Source organism: Phoca vitulina, unplaced genomic scaffold (assembly GCF_004348235.1).
Source record: "Phoca vitulina isolate PV1807 unplaced genomic scaffold, GSC_HSeal_1.0 scaffold37, whole genome shotgun sequence".
In the NCBI taxonomy this organism is placed as follows: domain Eukaryota; kingdom Metazoa; phylum Chordata; class Mammalia; order Carnivora; family Phocidae; genus Phoca; species Phoca vitulina.
This window is the reverse complement of record NW_022589740.1, coordinates 5,333,454-5,350,456: the sequence shown is the minus strand read 5'-3', so window position 1 is coordinate 5,350,456 and position 17,003 is coordinate 5,333,454. Positions and strand designations below refer to the sequence as shown.

General features: G+C 41.8%; 1 protein-coding gene and 1 non-coding gene across 3 annotated transcripts in view; one reads left to right on the top strand and one right to left on the bottom strand.

Moving 5' to 3' along the window:
• GLIS3 (GLIS family zinc finger 3) overlaps positions 1 to 17,003 on the bottom strand; it is a 438,140-nt gene that overhangs the window by 254,754 nt on the left and 166,383 nt on the right. The window lies entirely within an intron of this gene.
• Positions 294 to 400, top strand: LOC116646773. The gene has a single exon (XR_004302214.1). It is a non-coding gene; the product is annotated as a U6 spliceosomal RNA (small nuclear RNA).

Genomic DNA, 17,003 nt, shown 5'->3' with positions numbered 1-17,003 from the left:
GAACCACTACCAGTAGAAGATGAGAGGAAGTTTTGAGATGAAAAGAGGAAAAGGAAAAATGGATTCTGAGATGATATCCTTATAAACAAAATAGGACAACAATCAGCAATTTCCAGGTAGATCTAAAACCTCACTCCCCTGGTGAAAACACTCCAACCAAATCCTTTCACGCCTGGGAAGCAGGGTGTGAGCCCCCCACCGGGAAGAAGAACAGACCACGCAGGATGCGGACTCTGTCCTCACAAAGTGGAACAGACAGCTACCCTGACAATCACATTAAAAATTAGAAAACAATGTTCGCTTCAGCAGCATACACACTAAAACTGCAACAATACAGAGAAGATTAGCATGGCCCTCACACAAGGATGACACATAAAAGTTAGAAAACAATAGGAAATTTAAGGAAAAAAAAAAAAAAAACTACAACAAGGATTCATACATATGAGATGAACATTCACTGAGCACCAAAGACAGAAATATGCAGTATCCACGTGTTTATGTCACATGACTGGTACGGGTCCTAAGGGGCCCCAATCCCGTCACATAGTCCAAGCCTCACCATTTCCTCCAGGAAGTCCTCCCCTTTCCTCCTCCCTACACACCCCACACACACACACACACACACAAAATTGCTCTCTCTGGCCGCTGAACAATCCAGAGATTCACCCAGCCCTGCTGGTCCCATTTCACCACTGTCCATTTTGTATTATGGTTAGTTACCATGTAGTCAGCCCAATGAACTTTAGATCACTTGCATAAAGTGAAGCTCATTCACCCACTAGTAAACTCTACTAGTTCATGCCCCATGGAACGCAGCTCACTGGCTAGACAAGGTCTGGTCACAGCATGGTAGATCTGGATTTGTCTTCTCTCCCCACATGCCCTACGAGAATTCTACTTCTCAAAGGGAGTAAGAACAATGAATATGGGAAAGAGAAGATATTTAAAGATAAGTTAGGGGCATATAGTTAAATCCTTCTTCTCAGGTCACTTGCAATAATTAATTGACCTGCTTCCTTTTGGAAACAAGTATTAGATTTTAGTTTCCTTTGTAGTCCCATTGCTTAGCCCGATTATTCATATAAAACATATGCTTAATAAATAGTTGGTGATTGAGTTAGTTAATAAAGGGGAGAGAATGGTAAGAAAAATAAATGTTCTCAATTAGTACTCACTGAAATGAGAAATAAATAAGATCAATAGAAGTACAATTCTCCCTTACTTTGCCCATCCTAAGTGTGTCCTAAGTGATTCAGTAAGGTGTCTGTCCCTTACCCCAAATTTGAAAGGATATTAAAAGTTCACAGGACACGGGCACCTGGGTGGCTCAGTTGGTTAAGCGACTGTCTTCGGCTCAGGTCATGATCCTGGAATCCCGGGATCGAGTCCCCGCATCGGGCTCCCTGCTCAGCAGGGAGTCTGCTTCTCCTTCTGACCCTCCTCCCTCTCATGCTGTCTCTCATTCTCTCTCTCTCAAATAAATAAATAAAATCTTTAAAAAAAAAAAGCTGTAAAAGTTCACAGGACACACAACAAAGGAAATAATCAACAAAACAAAAAGACAACCTACTGAATGGGAGAACATATTTGCGAATGACAATATCCAATAAGGGGTTAATATAAAAAATATATAAAGAACTTATATAACTCAATTACACCCCCAGCCCCCCAAATAATCCAATTAAAAATAGGCAGAAGACATGAACAGACATTTCTCCAAAGGAGACATCCAGATGGCCAACAGACACACAAAAAGATGTTCAATATCATCAATTATCAGGGAAATGCAAATCAAAGCTGCAATGAGATACCACCTCACACCTGTCAGAATGGCTAAAATCAACAACACAAGAAACAACAAGGGTTGGTGAGGATGTAGAGAAATATGAACCCTCGTGCACTGTTGGTGGGAATGCAAACTGGTGCAGCCACTGTGGAAAACAGCATGGAGGTTTGCTAAAAATAGAATTACCAAATTCCATTACTGGGTATTTACCCAAAGAATACAAAAACATTAATTCAAAAAGATACATGCACCCCTATGTTATTGCAGCATTATTTACAATAGCCAAATTATGGAAGCAGGCCAAGTGGCTGTTGAGAGATGAATGGATAAAGAAGATGTGGTATATGTATATATATATATATATGTGTGTGTGTGTGTGTATATATATATATATATATGTCTATATACATACACACAACGGAATATTACTCAACCATAAAGAAGAATGAAATCCTGCTATTTGCAATGACACGGACAGAGCTACAGTGCATAACGCTAAGGGAAATAAGTCAGTGAAAGACAAATACCATATGATTTCACTCTTTGTGGAATTTAAGAAACAAATGAACAAAGAAAAATAGAGACAAACAAAAAGCAGACTTAAATACAGAGAACCACCTGGTGGTTACCAGAGGGGAAGTGGGGGGGGGGGGGGGGGTGGTGAATGCATTTTAGATTGAATTCGCCTCAGTAAATATTTACTGAGTACCAACTATATATAGAGTGTGTTTCTGGGACAGAGGGGAAAGAGATAAGTAAGACCTGTTCTTTCCCACAAGAATCTTACAATCTTACAGTCTAGTATCATGTTCCTTGAGAATTGCAGTGCCTTTTCCTATGATGCAAAAAAAAACAAAAAAACAAAAAAAAAAAAACACAATTAAATTTCACAATATTTATAAAGTCATATGTTTTTAAATCATGGCCAAAAGAGATATACTGATATTCCTTTTCAAAAAGCACAAGTACTTCACTGCCAAATCCCACGCAGCAGCTTGCCAGCCCAAAGGGCCTCACCCCGAAAGGCCTGTCTTTAGTCCTCAGAAAGAAAATGAAATAGACAAGTCTTCAGAAGGAGTTACCAGTGATTTAATTGTGACAAAAACATCTATATCCGTATGCCCATGTTAAAAAAAAAAGCTGGTGGAAAGGCTTATCCACCACAACTTCCTTCACACAAAATGTAAATGTTTGCTTCACTTTTATTTTTATGAACTGCTCCCAAAGATTTTGGTCTGGGCTAGTTTTCATGTCTCTTAATAACCCAGATATTCATTTCTGCCACAACAGTGGGACAGTTGAAACTCGGTTCTGTGGGGACACAGCACTCCATTTATAAAGAGGACAGATATCCCCTATGGAATAGCTCAGTTTAATACATTTATCTCAAAATTAAAAATGGAAATGCCTGAAGATTCTAATCTTGAATCGTGTATATTTTTCCCTTCACAAAAGTTTTAAGAAAAAACAAACATGTGTGTCGGTGTCCGTTTGTATACTACAGATAATACAGAACTATGTATTCACATACATAGCTTTAAGAATTCAAGCAACACATGACTAAAGGGGAAAGGAAAACAGATCACTATTTCAAAATCATCGGGGAATTACTGAAGAAGAACATTGTTGAAACATAAAAATGTTAAAAACACAAAATTAAGCCATCAGGTGTCTTCACTAATAAGGTAGTGAAGAAGGAAAAATCCATAGCTCCTTGTGATCAAAAAGAAGAGTATTTCTTCCTAGTCAAAGTGGCACCTCCCCGTACGTGTCATGTTCTTGGCTTCAGGGGTGTTATGTCCAAGAATGCTGTTCTTTGTTTGGTCTCGTGTGTCCTGTGTCAATGAGAAATGGCCCGTCTGGGCTCCCAGGGACCTCGGGATACGTCCCTCCCATCCCCACCCCATGAGGGTCAGCATGCTTCTTCCAGAAACACGTATGAGGCAGAGCTGTGGTACAGATGATCTGCACTGTCTCCTCCCTCCTACAGAGGCCCAGCACCCTCACCCTTTTCTAGAAAACACTACACTTCTCCTTATTGCTGGTTTCTTGCCTACAACCCCATCAGATCCAAAACTGTGGTCTTGGCTTAATCAATATTTGAGTTTAAGAAAACCCCTTACATTCATTCATATTGAGGATGATTACACGGGCTCACGCTCGATGAAAACAAAGCAAAACAAGACTTCATTACAGCTCCTGTGGTGTGTCCCAGAGAATTTGTATTTTAACCTTCTCTGGGACTTAAAAAAAAAAAAATTAGGTAGACTCGGGTGAGGAGACCTAAGAGCGGAAGGAAAGAAGAAAACTTCCGAGTCCACTGAAGCTCAGTTCCTTGAACAATGTATTTAACCTCTCTGTGCCTTAGCTTCCAGTCATAAAAAGAGGATGATAATATCTACGGAGTTATCGTGAGTGAAGGGAATATGCAGGAAATGTTTGCAAGAGTTGTGCACAGTAAGCATGTCTTCCACTTAACCTTAGAGTGATTGAAATTTTAAAAAATGTAGTATTAATGGTAATAAGCATACAGATAACTGACTATAAGGTAGGCACTCGGTTAAGCCACATACACCCATGCCCACGTATGTACATATGTACATACGTATATTTAGTTGTCCTCATTTACAGATGACAAAACCGAGGCACGGAGTATGTGAGCAACGTGTTGAGCGGCTGAGTCATGATTTAAACCCAGGCAGTGTGGCTCCAGAGCCCCTGCACTTAATCACTCTGCTGTGCTGCCTAAAAAAGTGTTAAAACAATGAATGAATGTTCCTGCTGGAAAAATACAGAAAAGAGTCAATGACCTTGACCCTCCTGTTTTCAGTGAGCCCGGACAGTTCTTGCAAAGTGCGCACAAAGGGAGGACAAAGGCATGTGGAGGGCAGGGGAGGGCCAACTCAGTGTTCCCTCTGCAGGCCTGGCAGGGGTTTTCCAGCCCGAGTCAGAACACAAGAGTGGCCTAAAGATACAAGAAAGAACTCAGGGTTTTGGCCCTAATTCCAAAGTCTCTTAGTTTTCAGCTAGTTTTAAACAGACAAGGAACAAATGCTTATCATGGGCTTGGCCTTCTGCGGTACCATGAGGGACAGTAAATAATCAGGATATTGGTCTTGAGGAAGCTTACAGGAGGCCAAGGTATCTTCCACTTCCCTCCGAACCCAGCTGTGAGGCTGACCTACCCATCTACAACTTTTCTGGACTGCGGTGGGTCTAGTGGACTCAGTAATGCTCAACATCCTGCAGCTGAACTTTAGGCCATTTCAGGTCAAAGACATATTCGTTGGTCACAACAGGATGAGTTGACCAGAGGCCTTATCAATCCATCAATATCCTAAGGTCTTACCCCATAAAATCCCACTCCAAAAACCTAGGAATTTTAGGTCAACTGTGTGTTGAATCAGTGTTTTGCTATTGACTAATTCTTGGGAGTGATTCATTGCTTTTCTCATCCTGTTTGAATTTAATTTCCTGTCAATGTCTCAACTTTTGGCCCTTCTAGATCACCTTTTCAGGGGATGCTTCCCATAAAAGACTTTAAGCAATCTAAAATCTCAACCAACGATGGACAGAAAGAGATGGGGAAGAAACATGGTAGGGAAGACAGAGAGGCTGAGGAACAAGGGAGAAAATCAAAATGGGTCAAAATGTTCACAAAAAGATGAACATTTTTCATCTACCAGATTAGCAAATACTGTGTTCCTGAGGTATGGAAGCAACTGGCATTCCCATATATGGCTAGTGAGAGGGCATACAATCACCTATGGAGATGAAATCTGCCAATATCTGTCCAAGTTTAAATGCACACACCCTTTAGACAAGCCATTCCCTGGACACAAACCTTATAACCGGGTGCCATCTCATGCTACACCAAAAAGACACCCAAATTGTGAGTATTTCTACATTTCAGGAAAGGGTTTTATGATAACCACAGGACAAATAACACACAATATAACCTTACTTAAGTAACCAGTTATGTTATAACAAATATGATGTCCAAGTAGATAGAGATCATACATGCTACTATCCCTCTGGTGACTAGATTGGGGGCTTTGTTTAGGTGGTTGCTGTGTTTTACAGAATCCAAGAGTAAGGCTTACTGGATCACGGGACAAGCCATACTGTAAGAGGAAAGGTCTGGGTTTGAGGAAGGGGGACACAGGGGTTCTAATCTCTCTTCTGCCTCACAATCTATCCTCTTAAATAAGACACTTCACTCCTCTGATTTCCTTCATCTGTGAGTGACAAACGTGAACTAGCTGTAAATTTGCTTCACTTTTAATGATCCACTTACACTGCAGCTAAACAGAGCTGAATCTCCGTCCGCCCACACAGAAGAAAAAAGGAAGTAACGTTTAAGATACGGGTTCCTGCCGATTGGCTGGCATCGTAGTCGTCCATTACAGTTGACCCTTGAGCAATGCGGGAGCTAGAGGTGCCAACCCCACATGGTTGAAAATCCGTATATAACTTCTGACTCCCCCAAAACTTTACCAATAGCCTACTGTTGATCGGAAGCCTTACCAATAACACAGTCGATTAATACATATTGTATTAATATTAATATTGTATTTATATATGTATTCTTACAATAAAGTGAGCTAGAGAAAAGGAAATGGTGTTAAGAAAATCATAAGAGAAAATACATTCACAGTGCTGGACTCTAAAATCTCTGCACATTGATGGCACCGTCCAGTTCAGACCCATGTTGTTCAAGAGCCAAGTGGACTTCTTTGACCCTGCCAACAACCTCATAAGGTAAGTATTATTATCTTACTTTTTTAAAGTTTAGGAAACTAAAGCTCAGACGAGTTATTTTCCGGATTCCAGAGCCAGCAAGAGACAGGGCAAGGAATCAAAACCAGCTGGAGTTTACCCCAAATCTGGGTTCTTTGCCCTTTGCTGTATTTTCTCTACACCTGATAACCCAAACTTAAAGAAAAAAAAAAAGTCTCCATTGCTGATTTTGTCAAACCAGAGAATGCAGCATCTGAATGCAAACCAAAAAGAGAAATATATTTATTTTTAAGGGAAAATAAGGAAAAAGAGTAAAGATAAGTTTGTTCACCAAAGGATTAAATAGATAATTAAAAATAAAAACTTCTCTGAATCACCATAAATGACTTAAAATCTATGTTTTTACCTAGTGCTAAAATAACCAGATGACTTGTTAATTGACTCTATTTAGACTAAGGTAAATATGGGTGTTTGGTTCTTTTTTGCCCACCAGTTGTGTTACAAAGACATAGACTGAATCACTCCTACACCTAGTCCAGGAATAGTTCCAACTCAAAGGTCATTTGTATTGTTAACTCATACCAAAAACAAAAGTCACACATTCATCCTATGAATAACTCTAGAACTCTAAGTCCTCAATGGCCCTTTTTTTAATTTGGTCACCATTTATAATTTTTAAAAAGCAGGGCTGGGGGTAAGGGGGGAGAGCCCTTACTTAATGTACTTAAATCCATCTTGTGGCTGAAGGACTAAATCAAAAATTAAAGATGAATATAAAACCTGAAACTGTAATTCTCCTGGAAGAAAACTTAGAGTAAGCTCCCTGACACAGGTCTTGGAGATGATGTTTTCTCAATCTGACATCAAAAGTAAAAGCAACAAAACCAAAAATAAACAACTGGGACTGCATCAAACTAAAGAAAAAAAAAAAAAAAAAAAGCTTCCGCACAGCAAAGGAAACCATTAACAAGATAAAAAAGCAACCTACTGAACGGGAGAAGATATTTGCAAATGATACATCCAATAAGGAGTTAATGCTCAAAATACACAAAGAATGCATACAACTCAACAGGAAAAAAAGCTCCACAACAATCCAACTAAAAAATGGGCAGAAGATCTGAATAGAGGTTTTTCCAAAGAAGACACACAAATGGCCAACAGGCACACGAAAAGATGCTCAACATCACTCATCATCAGGGAAATGCAATCAAAACCACAATGAGGTGTCACCTCACACCTGTTAGAATGGCTAGAATCAAAAGGACAAGAAATACCAAATCTTGGCGAGGATGTGGAGAAAAGAGAATCCTTGTGTGCTTGGCAAGAGTATAAACTGGTGCAGCCGCTGTGGAAAACAGTACAGAAGTACCTCAAAAAATTAAAAATAGAATTACCATATAATCCAGTATTTACCCGAAGAAAATGAAAACCCTAACAAAAAAATATGTGCACCCCCACGTTCAGTGCAACATTATTTATAATAACCAAGATATGGAAACAACCTAAGTGTCCATCAATGGATGAATGGATAAGGAAGTCAATACACGCACACACTCACACACGCACACACATGTGCATGCAATGCACACGCACGCACATGTGCAGGCACGCACATGCACACACACGCACACTCACACATGCACACACGCACGAACACACATGTGCATGCAATGCACATGCACATGCGCGCATGCACACGCACGCACATGCACACACGCACATGCACGCACACACTCACACGCACGCACATGCACACATGCACATGCACGCACACACTCACACGCACGCACATGCACACACGCACATGCACACACACTGGACTATTACTCAGCCATAAAAAAAGAAATGATATCCTCCTGTTTACAACAACATGGACAGACCCTGAGGGCATTATGCTAAGTGAAATAAGTCAGACAGAGAAAGACAAATCCTGTATGATCTCTCTCATGTGAAGAATCTTAAAAAACAGAAACAACAACAATAACAAAAAGCAAGCTCATGGATACAGAGAACAGACTGGTGACTGCCAGAGTCTAGAGGTGGGGGGAGAAGAAATGGGTGAAGGGGCTCAAGAAGTTAAAAAAAAAAAAGGAAAATATTGCCTAGCTATTATAAATTGGCCAAAGTTGAGGGGAAAAATTGCCTGCTGTGGGCTGTGTAAAAAGTCAAGCATTACTCAGGGGGAAGCAATCCATTGTTCATAGAGCCTGTATTAAGTGCTGGGGGTTTTACACGTACTATCTCTTTTAGTTCTCACAAGACTATCTTGATTTTACAGATGAATATAATGAGCCATCCTGCCAGCATATGGCATAACTGAGATTTATACCCAAGTGTATCCAGCCACAAAGGGCACTTGCCCCTGTAGGAATAACACAGCGGTTAAAACTCCTGCCACTAGAAAAGGCCGAAGTGCAGATACTGAGACGCAAAGTCCAACCCAGCATCAATATAAGTTTTGCTTTGTACTGAATTACCCAAGTATGAATTCTGACCTCCCTACATCCTACCCCTCTCCCTTATGCTCCCACTCTTATGGATAAGGAAGGAACGGAGGAAGGGAGGGAGGGAAGGAGGAAGGGAGAAAGGTAGAATGGGAGGAAGGAAGGAAGCTATCATAGAGAGACCTTAAATGCATATTACTAAATGAAAGGAGCCGATCTGAAAAGGCTGTGTTCTGTGTGATTCCACTTCTATGACCCTCTGGAAAAGGCAAAACTATGGAAACAATAGGATGAATACTGGCGAGGTGTTTGTCGGAGGGAGAGATGAAGAGAGCACAAGCTGTTTAGGGCAGTGACACTCTGCTGAATGATACTATAAGGGTGGATACATGTGTCCAAATCCACAGCACACACAACACCAAGAGTGCACCCTAATATACACTATGGACTTAGGAGATTACAGTGTGTCCATGTAGGTTCATCTCTTCTAACAAATGTACCACTCTGGTGTTGGATGTTGATAATGCGGCAGATTGTGTGTGTGGAGAACAGGGGGTTTATAGGAACTCTTTGTACTTTCCATTCCATTTTACTGTGGACCTAAAATTGCTCTAAAAAATAAAATCTACTTTTTTTTTTAAGGTAATTATGAACTCTAGAGAAAACAAAACTTGCTTAGAAGAGGGCACTCATAGTTCACTCTATAGCTCAGCCAGGGTTACATCCAGGTTTTGTGGGGTCTGAAGCTTAAACAATTGGAGTGGGAGGGCAGCGAGAGGGGGCTCTAAGAAAAGAAAAGCACTAAATCAGAAATAAATCTGATTAAATCTCAGAGACTTTCTAGCATTTTTGTAAAAAATAAAAATAAATAAATGAATAAAATCACAGAGTAGTATCCTTTATCTGCAGTTACTGGCAGTGGGGACTACTCCCTCCCTAGTTTAGGAGTTATCAGAGCTATGACCCAGCCCTCTAAACAAGGCTGGGGGGTAGGGGGGAGGCAAAGATGCAGTGAGGGTAAGGCAGCTTATAAACTGACCAAGGAAAGGAGACAAAGGGTGGAGTAAGCTAGAAAGAAGTCACTCATCGCTGCATGTAGAGGGTTCTGTTCGCAGAAATCTTTCTTCTCAGAAGGACCCACAGGTCTGGAGAGCAGCAGCATCGACTCTTATAATTTCCTGCCATCCAGAGCCACTGGGGACCAGGGTTCCCTCTACTATAAATTAAGAGACGAAAGGGGGGCACCTCGGTGGCTCAGTCGGTTAAGCGTCCAACTTTTGATCTCAGCTCAGGTCTTGATCTCAGGGTCTTGAGTTCAAGCCCTGTCTTGGGCTCCATGCTGGGCATCAAGCCTACTTAAAAAGAGAGAGAGAAGGAAAAGATTCTTCTCGGGTTAAGAGTAGAAAGGTATGAGTGAGCCTCTGCTTGAGTGAAGACCTATAACACTAACAGGACGTCAACCCTATAAGAAGAAAGAGACAGAAACATGGGCCTACATGAAATTCTGGGCTTTGGAGCTCACATGAGGGCAGAAAGGTGGACTCACCTGATGCTTTCATTACTTGCTCTTAGAGGTCACATGGGTGTCCTTCAGTGAGAGGGCAGGTGGAGGGAGGTGGCTTCTCCCAAGACCACCTCCACCTCCTCCCTCTCCTCGTACTTATGACTGAAAACCTCAGAAATTCTTGGATAATCCAAAGCAAGATAACAGAGACTCTACCAGCATCACACACTTTTGCCAGGATAAAATATTTTAGAAGAGAAACAACCATGGATATGTGATATCCTGTCATACTATGTGAAGCACTTTGCTCAATTTCAATGATATTCTCTTCATTCTATCCTGACTCTGATCAACATGGTTAGTTTATTGGGATCATGCTCCAAGAACCCAAAGGTGCTGGATTTGCATCATCCCCCTAAGTAGCAAGAAGGCCCACCACCCAGTTAAGGCGCACGCGCATGCACACACACACAAACACACACACAAAATTCTGAAAAATTAAGTTTCCATGTATTTGTAGGTCATTTCTGGGCTCTATTCTGTTCCACTGATCTACTTGGATGTTTGCTATATTATTCTTACAGCTTTGTGTATAAGAAAAAGTTCGTAACTTTTTAAAAACAGGGTCTCAGTATCACACTGAGAAGCCCACAGATTCTCTACACAGCAGGACACTGGATGATTAAAGAAGGGAGAGCCGGTGCGGTTGAGAGATACGAAAATAAAAACAAATTTCTGTCTCTCAGAATTTGATTTCTCACTGAAGCAAAGGAATGGGTCCATTTCAAGACTTTGTAACACTTTCTTACTTAAAAGCTAATTTCCTCTTGCAATTTTGAGTAATGACTGCTTTTTAAAAATCCTGCAGCAACACACAGAGCCACGCCATTCACTGACCTTGGAATATTCCTAATGAGATGTCCCTCTGTGATACAAGAATTACTAATGGGGGATGGGAATAATGAATGGGGGCAGTGGAAGATGAATGATATACCAGGGACACCGTTAACATTTTCCATGAGCAAGATCGATATGCTGTGTACCAGAAACATAATAAATCGCTTCATCAACTAACCCTCACCCCTGAAGAAAGCAACTCATAGGTTTGGCGGCAGAAGCCAGTAAACAAATTATCCTGAGAGATTAATTGGATGTGAACTAAGATCTCTGTAGCATTTCTTTCTTCCAATGGTATATAGTACAACTTTGCCTTAAAACTAGCAGGATGGCTCTAAACTTAATCTGATTTCTAACTTACTGAAATATTCTGTTCTATCCCTTGCTGTAACATCAGACTTCTTCACCTTTTTACTTTCTCTTTACAGTAAAAGACAATGATAAAAGTTGAGACATAAAATTACAGATATCTTAATTCAAGTACAGAGAGACCCGTGATTCAGTTTCCCTTCGAAGCTTACTCATTCGTCTTTCCAAGTTCACTCTCACATACTGCCAAGAGACATGACACGAACGTGCTTGCTGAGCTCAAAGTGAGGGATGTCTCTGTCCGTGGCAGAGTGTGATAATCCCAAAACTCCCACGAGATGTGCTCAGATACATAGTCCAAGTATGTTCGGAGCCCTGATGCATGACAGACCAGGAGGAGTCCCCAGGAGACATCTGCGCTATCCCGCTCTGGCCCACAGGCTGAGAGGGACATGTAGAGCCGAGGCCGGGCTGATGAACACTCCAGAAACCTCAGGAATGAAGGACGAGCTCAGCGCCTTCTCACCTAGGCTGGGACCTCATTGTCTCTCCAGTATAAAACTGGACCAGTATAAAACCCTCCTTACTGGTCTGTGGTCTTGCTCCCACCACGCTTCCTAAATCCATTCTCCGCACGGCAGCAAAAGTAAGCATTTAGAACACAGGTGTGATCAGTGCCTTCTCCTCTCAGCATTTTCCAGAGGCTCCCCAGGCCTTCGAGATCAAGTCTGGAAGCCTGCCGCCCGGCTCACTGTCATCACGATGCCAAGCAGGCAAAGCCGCAGCTGTATGTCCCCGTTGCTGGAGGCGGGCGGGGGGCGGGGGTCTGTATTCGTTCCTCCAGCTGCTGTAACAAACTACCACAAACTGTGTGGCTTAAAATAACAGAAATTCAGTATCTTACAGTTCTGGAGGCTAAAAGTCCAAAATCAGGGTGTGGGCAGGGTTGGTTCTTTCCAAGAGCTGCGAGGGGGTCGGTCCTGTGCTCTGTCCGGGCTCCTGGGGGTTCGCAGGCACTCCTTGGCTTCTGCCTCAGACTTCACACAGCCTTCTCCCCGTCTCTTCACCTCTTCTTCCTCACGCACATCTGCCTTTGTATCTAACTTTTCCCTTTTCACGAGGATCCCAGCTGTACTGGGTTAGGGCCCACCCTGATGACCTCATTTGAACCTGAGGACCTCTAGAAAGACCCTATTTCCAAACAAGGTGACATTCTGAGCACTGGGGATGATGATGGCGGCCTATTTTTTGGGGGGGACATGATTCAAGCCGTAACAAAGTCCTACTCTTGAGAGGAGGCCTGCCTCTCTATGCCCCTTCCAGACCGAATTTCTATCACTTTCTGTTTTGTAGGACATGTTAAGTTACCTATTAAGTATAATCAGAAATATGTGACTTTGTGTTTTAAAATGTTGTTCGCATTTCATCTCACCTCATCCCACAAAGAATTTAAATTGCTTATAATGTGTTTTCGCCTTCCAAGCCCTAATACTATTCTGGGTAAAAATGGTAAGATTTACAGCATAATAGAAAGAAGACTCTGTTGTGTAATTGATTAACTTGCTCTGAGCCTGTTTCCTAGCCTGTAAGGTAGAAATAATGAGACTCTGCCTTCCATACTGAATTCTGTAACACACACTGTAGAGGAGTATTTTGAAAAGGTGTAAAATGGTATAGAAAGGGAAGATCGTGGCATTCTTACTCTTACTTAGTCATCCCTCTGTTAGACATTAGTAATAGACATCAGAGCTTTTACAGGAGAAACCAGAACAGGTAAGGTAGTGTAAGCGTGTGAGTTTTAGGCTGGCAAGCCATTTTCCTCCCATCTAACTGGCCTCACTCCCTGCCAGGGCTGACCTGTTAGACCACACGTTCTCCTACTCAGACACTTACCTTCTTGCCTGCATTATGGTCCCTCAAAACTGATCACTCATGAAATGAGGACAAATAACTTCCAGAAAATGTGAGACAGTGTATCAGTATATATATTTTAAAGGATGTCTACAACAAAATAGGATAAAAGACACCTAATTAGGAAAAACAAGTAAGTTTTTTTAAAAGCTCACTTCCAATACCTCTTGATAACATGGATCAGAGATACGTAGTTTTGTATTAAGTGAAAAATGTGCTTTTTCCAAAATAACCAAATTCAAAAGACAAAATTACATCATCTTAAATAAAAGATGAAACGATTCTGTGTCTAATTAGCTGATTTTAACCAAAGGAATAAAATCAATGGTGTCTCTTTCTTCTAATTTAGCAGGACTCAAGTGGCCCTTTTCACAAGTAGAATTATAGAGTTCCATGGTGTTTAAATGGTATAATACTGGGGGGGGGGGGGGGGTGCAGGACACTGATTCCGGTAAAGCTTCCAGGCATAGAGAGCCACTTACTCTCCCAGGTTATCACTGTACAGCTTTAACTCACACAAACAGAAACTGCCCACTGGATGGCATTCTCTATGGCCTATGTACCTGCTGCCCTCCAGGGACCTCGAGTTGTACAAGACCCCAAGGCAGGCAGAATGAATGGTGCCCCCGGACTTGTGCAATACGGCAGCCCTAATGAGCTGGAACTAGGATGTGGGGCCCTAAGAAATAGGACAGTATGGAATGGAGCAGACATAACTCACAGTAAGTCGTGGAAGACTGATGGAATGGAGAAAAGCTCTGGCCTAGGGGCCAACAGACTTGGGTCCTGGTTCACCATCCAGTACTTACTGGCTGTGGAACCTCAGATAAAGTCACGTGAGCTGTTCCCTCATTTTTAAATGGAAATGAAAACCACAACCACCTTTTCTACCTCCTAAGATCACGGTGAAAATCCAATGAGATTGTGCATGGGACACAGCTTTGTAAACCTGACTTAGCAACTGGAAGACATGATCGTCCTGGATAGGGTTCAGCTTCCCTACAGTCCGTCTCAAACAACGAAAACTCTTTTTCTCTTGGGGTCCAAAAGTAAATATTCAAATATGGCTGTTCCTACTTAATTTTATTCTGTCATGAACATAGTGGGCTTTTTCTTATTCTGCACAAACCACAAAAGGCTGCTTTCATTTGTCATCATCCTATTATCATTGCCACTAGTCCTTCTGTACAAAATATCTCCAAACCAAGTCTTGACTCAAAATGTCTCCTGGGTGGAACAGGTCGGTTAAGCAATTGGTGTCTTGTGTTTGTATTCTTCTAGGATAATAATGTAACTACTGATAATTATACCTACTGTCTTCCTGATGAAGATCCGGAAAGCTGTTTGTTTTTAAACTGCTTCTAATTAGCTGATTTCCAAAAACGTTTAATCGTATAAGCACTGCTGGCTCGACACAGATCTACAAATTCAAGCTTCTTTTGGCTCTTCCTATCAAAGTTGGGTCATGATGGGAAGAGAACTCCGTTTCCTGTTGATGAGTCATCATACCTAGTGCCATCATGGGTCCCAAAAGTGCACGCTTTCTATGATTTATTCTAAATGGAAGAGTGTAAATGAATTTCACTTCTAAAATCAAGACGCAGAGCATCCAACGGCAGACACAGTGAACTGCAAATGTAGACCTCTAAATTTCCATATATTTTCAGCACACTAGGGTTTCATTTGGAGGATTGAAATTGGTGAGAAGTTAAACACCGAAGGGCTCATTCTCACCTAAAGCTAGACTTCTGGCTTAGAAGATCACACTCTATCTACTTTAGATGCTTCCCCATCAGAAGAGGATAAATTCTAGATACAACCATTCGTCTAGGACCAGGAACCAACCCTCCATTTATATCACAATTTCTATAAGAAAAGGAAATCCCAGTACCAGCTAGGTACTTGGAAACATTTACAGCCCTTCCTACTGTAATTTTGGACACATAAAGGATTGCTTCGCTTCTTCATTAACTAGCCATCAGAAGTCGCCTGGGTCATGGCCAGGGTCCTTGATGAGGCCAGGAAAGAGGAAGAGGCTCGTACAAGCTCTCACTTGGCAATGCCAAGTGACATGGGTTTCTTTCTGTTTTGTTTGTTTTTTAAGCCAAGTATTTGTGTTTCAGGCACTGGCTGTAATCTCAAAATAACTGCTCTGTCTCGGCATAAATAAGGCTGGTAAATTCAGGTTCCCCTAAATTCAGTGGTTCTCAACTAGGGACAATTTCGCCCTCCCAGGAGACATAGAGCAAACGCCTGGAGACATTTCTGTCACCATTAGGAGTGGAGGGAGGATGCTACTGGCATCTGGTCGGTAGAGGCCAGGATGCAGCTAAACATCCTGCAATGCCCCAGATGCCCCTCAAGCCCAAAGAATCACCCATTCCCAAATGTCAACAGTGCAAATATGTGAAGCCCTGTGCTAACTAGTAGGACAGGACACCTTGCTACAGCCCCTCTAAGAGACAGAAGCTCCATAAAATACAGACTCCCAATATTCAAGCACTGAACATGCTTTCTTTCACACTCACTGGATAGAAACATACACACAGAGAGATTTTAAGCACTGTTATGAGCTCCATTTGCTCTTTGCGGTTACCCTCAATACCTCTGCATAGGAAGAAGAAACAAAGGAAATGAGTGGGTGCCGGGGAGATGGGAGGTAACAAGAGGGCAAATTAAATGTAAAGAGAGGAAAAAAGTCCCTATCCCTTCGCTGGATGTAGACGTGACCTAACAGTTCAGTAAAACAAAAGAGGCATCCCGCTGGAGCCAGTGAAGTTTTATTGCCATCGACATGGACGTCATAAAATTTTCCAAAAGCTAAAATGTAAGGTTTTGTTCCCTAGCTATCATAATTCACAGTAAACAAGCCCAATATGTGGTACACAAAAGGTTTTTCATTAAGCTGCTTCTATAGTAAGAAGAAATCTAATTGTGTGATCTTAAAATTATTTTCACCAACTCACTGGGCTTCAGTGGCCCAGAACAGAGTCCCTGAGCCTTTCACACAACTTACACATTTAGGATGTGAATGTGAGTAAAACACCTGAGAGCCTCCAGCCAGTAGTCCTTTCCTACTCCTCCTTCTCAACACCTACAGAGACATTCAGAGAGCAGGCTCTCAACGTAGAAGTTGGCCAAGCAACTGAGGAGATGCATCCAGGAGCACAAGATCAATTCACTGAGAAATTAATTTATTAATTAAATTTAAAAATGATTAAAACTTTATTAAAAGACAGAGTCTCAGCATCTCACTGTTGGAAAGGTAGAAAAAATACTACCCATTGCTTTCTGTACCCCCTCAAAACACACTGACCAAGAAGTCGTCCGGTCTGTTCCTGGACTCCTGGTCACCTCAACAGCACCCCAGTGGCAGAACTGACTTCATACTGTATCTCAGAGTGTCTCTGCT